This window comes from Oncorhynchus tshawytscha, unplaced genomic scaffold (assembly GCF_018296145.1).
Source record: "Oncorhynchus tshawytscha isolate Ot180627B unplaced genomic scaffold, Otsh_v2.0 Un_contig_1515_pilon_pilon, whole genome shotgun sequence".
NCBI classification, from domain to species: Eukaryota; Metazoa; Chordata; class Actinopteri; order Salmoniformes; family Salmonidae; genus Oncorhynchus; species Oncorhynchus tshawytscha.
The window spans coordinates 202,501-207,500 of record NW_024609595.1 but is presented as its reverse complement, the minus strand read 5'-3'; the positions used below and the strand labels follow the sequence as shown (position 1 = coordinate 207,500).

Sequence of the window (5,000 nt, the reverse complement as noted above, 5' to 3'; positions counted from 1 at the left end):
AGTTGGGTAGGGCTGGATAGTTGGGTAGGTCTGGATAGTTGGGTAGGTCTGGATAGTTGGATAGGTCTGGATAGTTGCATAGGGCTGGATAGTTGGATAGGTCTGGATAGTTGGATAGGTCTGGAAAGGTCTGGATAGTTGGATAGGTCTGGATAGTTGGATAGGTCTGAATAGTTGGATAGGTCTGAATAGTTGGATAGGTCTCGATAGTTGGATAGGTCTGGATAGTTGGATAGGTCTGGATAGATAGATAGGTCTGGATATGTCTGGATAGTTGGATAGGTCTGGATAGTTGGATAGGTCTGGATAGGTGGATAGGTCTGGATAGTTGGATAGGTCTGGATAGTTGGATAGGTCTGGATAGTTGGATAGGTCTGGATCGTTGGATAGGTCTGGATCGTTGGATAGGTCTGGATAGGTCTGGATAGTTGGTTAGGTCTGAATAGTTCTGAATCGTTGGATAGGTCTGGATAGGTCTGAATAGTTGGTTAGGTCTGAATAGTTCTCAATCGTTGGATACGTCTGGATAGTTGGATAGGGCTGGATAGTTGGATAGGTCTGGATAGTTGGATAGGTCTGGAAAGGTCTGGATAGTTGGATAGGTCTGGATAGTTGGATAGGTCTGAATAGTTGGATAGGTCTGGATAGTTGGATAGGTCTCTGGATAGTTGGATAGGTCTGGATAGTTGGATAGGTCTGGATAGATAGATAGGTCTGGATAGTTGGATAGGGCTGGATAGTTGGATAGGGCTGGATAGTTGGATAGGTCTGGATAGTTGGATAGGTCTGATAGTTGGATAGGTCTGGATAGTTGGATAGGTCTGGATAGTTGGATAGGTCTGGATAGTTGTATAGGGCTGGATAGTTGGACAGGGCTGGATAGTTGGACAGGGCTGGATAGTTGGACAGGGCTGGATAGTTGGACAGGGCTGAATAGTTGGATAGGTCTGGATAGTTGGATAGGTCTGGATAGGGCTGGATAGGGCTGGATAGTTGGATAGGTCTGGATAGTTGGATAGGTCTGGATAGTTGGATAGGTCTGGATAGTTGGATAGGTCTGGATAGTTGGATAGGTCTGGATAGTTGGATAGGTCTGGATAGTTGGATAGGTCTGGATAGTTGGATAGGTCTGGATAGTTGGATAGGTCTGGATAGTTGGATAGGTCTGGATAGTTGGATAGGTCTGGATAGTTGGATAGGTCTGGATAGTTGGATAGGTCTGGATAGTTGGATAGGTCTGGATAGGTCTCGATAGTTGGATAGGTCTGGATAGTTGGATAGGTCTGGATAGTTGGATAGGTCTGGATAGATAGATAGGTCTGGATATGTCTGGATAGTTGGATAGGTCTGGATAGTTGGATAGGTCTGGATAGTTGGATAGGTCTGGATAGTTGGATAGGGCTGGATAGTTGGATAGGGCTGGATAGTTGGATAGGTCTGGATAGGTGGATAGTTGGATAGGTCTGGATAGGTCTGGATAGTTGGATAGGTCTGGATCGTTGGATAGGTCTGGATAGGTCTGGATAGTTGGTTAGGTCTGAATAGTTCTGAATCGTTGGATAGGTCTGGATAGGTCTGAATAGTTGGTTAGGTCTGAATAGTTCTGAATCGTTGGATACGTCTGGATAGTGGGATAGGGCTGGATAGTTGGATAGGGCTGGATAGTTGGATAGGTCTGGATAGTTGGATAGGTCTGGAAAGGTCTGGATAGTTGGATAGGTCTGGATAGTTGGATAGGTCTGAATAGTTGGATAGGTCTGATAGTTGGATAGGTCTGGATAGTTGGATAGGTCTGTATACATAGATAGGTCTGGATATGTCATGATAGTTCGATAGGTCTGGATAGTTGGATAGGGCTGGATAGTTGGATAGGGCTGGATAGTTGGATAGGTCTGGATAGGTGGATAGGTGGATAGTTGGATAGGTCTGGATAGGTCTGGATAGTTGGATAGGTCTGGATCGTTGGATAGGTCTGGATAGTTGGATAGGTCTGGATAGTTGGATAGGTCTGGATAGTTGGATAGGGCTGGATAGTTGGACAAGGCTGGATAGTTGGACAAGGCTGGATAGTTGGATAGTTCTGGATAAGGCTAGATAGGGCTGGATAGTTGGATAGGTCTGGATAGTTGATAGTTGGATAGGTCTGGATAGTTGGATAGGTCTGGATAGTTGGATAGGGCTGGATAGTTGGACAGGGCTGGATAGGGCTGGATAGTTGGACAAGGCTGGATAGTTGGACAGGGCTGGATAGTTGGACAGGGCTGAATAGTTGGATAGGTCTGGATAGTTGGATAGGTCTGGATAGGGCTGGATAGGTCTGGATAGTTGGATAGGTCTGGATAGTTGGATAGGTCTGGATAGTTGGATAGGGCTGGATAGTTGGATAGGGCTGGATAGTTGGACAGGGCTGGATAGGGCTGGATAGTTGGACAAGGCTGGATAGTTGGACATGGCTGGATAGTTGGACAGGGCTGAATAGTTGGATAGGTCTGGATAGTTGGATAGGTCTGGATAGTTGGATAGGTCTGGATAGTTGGATAGGTCTGGATAGTTGGATAGGGCTGGATAGTTGGATAGGTCTGGATAGTTGGGTAGGGCTGGATAGTTGGGTAGGTCTGGATAGTTGGATAGGTCTGGATAGTTGGATAGGTCTGGATAGTTGGATAGGGCTGGATAGTTGGATAGGTCTGGATAGTTGGATAGGTCTGGAAAGGTCTGGATAGTTGGATAGGTCTGGATAGTTGGATAGGTCTGAATAGTTGGATAGGTCTGGATAGTTGGATAGGTCTCGATAGTTGGATAGGTCTGGATAGTTGGATAGGTCTGGATAGATAGGTCTGGATATGTCTGGATAGTTGGATAGGTCTGGATAGTTGGATAGGTCTGGATAGTTGGATAGGGCTGGATAGTTGGATAGGGCTGGATAGTTGGATAGGTCTGGATAGTTGGATAGGTCTGGATAGGTCTGGATAGTTGGATAGGTCTGGATAGTTGGATAGGTCTGGATAGGTCTGGATAGTTGGTTAGGTCTGAATAGTTCTGAATCGTTGGATAGGTCTGGATAGGTCTGAATAGTTGGTTAGGTCTGAATAGTTCTGAATCGTTGGATACGTCTGGATAGTGGGATAGGTCTGAATAGGTCTGGATAGTTGGATAGGTCTGAATAGGTCTGGATAGTTGGATATGTCTGGATAGTTGGATAGGTCTGAATAGTTGGATAGGTCTGGATAGTTGGATAGGTTTGGATAGTTGGATAGGTCTGGATAGTTGGATAGGTCTGGATAGGTGGATAGGTCTGGATAGTTGGATAGGTCTGGATAGTTGGATAGGTCTGGATAGTTGGATAGGTCTGGATAGTTGGATAGGTCTGGATAGGTGGATAGGTCTGAATAGGTCTGGATAGTTGGATATGTCTGGATAGTTGGATAGGTCTGAATAGGTCTGGATAGTTGGATAGGTCTGAATAGGTCTGGATAGTTGGATAGGTTTGAATATGTCTGGATAGTTGGATAGGTCTGGATAGTTGGATAGGTCTGAATAGGTCTGGATAGTTGGATAGGTCTGAATAGGTCTGGATAGTTGGATAGGTCTGGATAGTTGGATAGGTCTGAATAGTTGGATAGTTGGATAGTTGGATAGGTCTGGATAGGTTGGTCTGATAGGTCTGGATAGTTGGATAGGTCTGGATAGTTGGATAGGTCTGAATAGTTCTGGATAGTTGGAAAGGTCTGGATAGTTGGATAGGTCTGGATAGTTGGATAGGTCTGGATTGTTGGATAGGTCTGAATTGTTGGATAGGTCTGGATAGTTGGATAGGTCTGAATAGGTCTGGATAGTTGGATAGGTCTGGATAGTTGGATAGGTCTGGATAGTTGGATATGTCTGGATAGTTGGATAGGTCTGAATAGTTGGATAGGTCTGAATAGTTGGATAGGTCTGGATATTTGGATAGGTCTGGATAGTTGGATAGGTCTGGATAGTTGGATAGGTCTGGATAGTTGGAAAGAGTTGGATAGGTCTGGATTGGTCTGGATAGTTGGATAGGTCTGGATAGGTCTGGATAGTTGGAAAGAGTTGGATAGGTCTGGATAGTTGGATAGGTCTGGATAGTTGGAAAGGGCTGGATAGTTGGATAGGGCTGGATAGGTCTGGATAGTTGGATAGGTCTGGATAGGGCTGGATAGTTGGATAGGGCTGGATAGTTGGATAGGGCTGGATAGTTGGATAGGTCTGGATAGGTGGATAGGGCTGGATAGTTGGATAGTTCTGGATAGGTCTGGGTAGTTGGGTAGGGCTGGATAGGTCTGGATAGTTGGATAGGGCTGGATAGGTCTGGATAGTTGGGTAGGGATGGATAGGTCTGGATAGGTCTGGATAGGTCTGGATAGTTGGATTGGTCTGGATAGGTCTGGATAGTTGGATTGGTCTGGATAGGTCTGTTTAGTTGGATAGGTCTGGTTAGTTGGATAGGTCTGGATAGTTGGTTGGGTCTCGATAGTTGGATAGGTCTGGATAGTTGGATAGGTCTGGATAGGTCTGGATAGTCTGGATAGGTCTGGATAGTTGGGATTTGTCTGGATAGGTCTGTTTAGTTGGATTTGTCTGGATAGGTCTGTTTAGTTGGATAGGTCTGGTTTGTTGGATAGGTCTGGATAGTTGGTTGGGTCTCGATAGTTGGATAGGTCTGGATAGTTGGATAGGTCTGGATAGGTCTGGATAGTTGGATAGGGCTGGGTAGTTGGATAGGTCTGGACAGTTGGATATGTCTGGATAGGTCTGGATAGTTGGATTTGAGGTCTGGTTATAGTTTGACCGTTGTTTGTTTGGTTGGGGTTTGACTTTTGGTTGAGTTATGGTCTTTTTATGGTTGTGTTGTGGTTTGACAGCTTTGGTTGAGTTGTGGTTGTTTTATGGTTGTGTTGTGGTTCAGTTGTGGTTTGACAGCTTTGGTTGAGTTGTGGTTTTTTATGGTTGTGTTTGACAGGTTGAGTTGTGGTTTG

General features: G+C 45.2%; 1 pseudogene; it reads left to right on the top strand.

Moving 5' to 3' along the window:
- Positions 1-5,000, top strand: part of LOC121845231 — a 40,830-nt pseudogene that overhangs the window by 30,778 nt on the left and 5,052 nt on the right.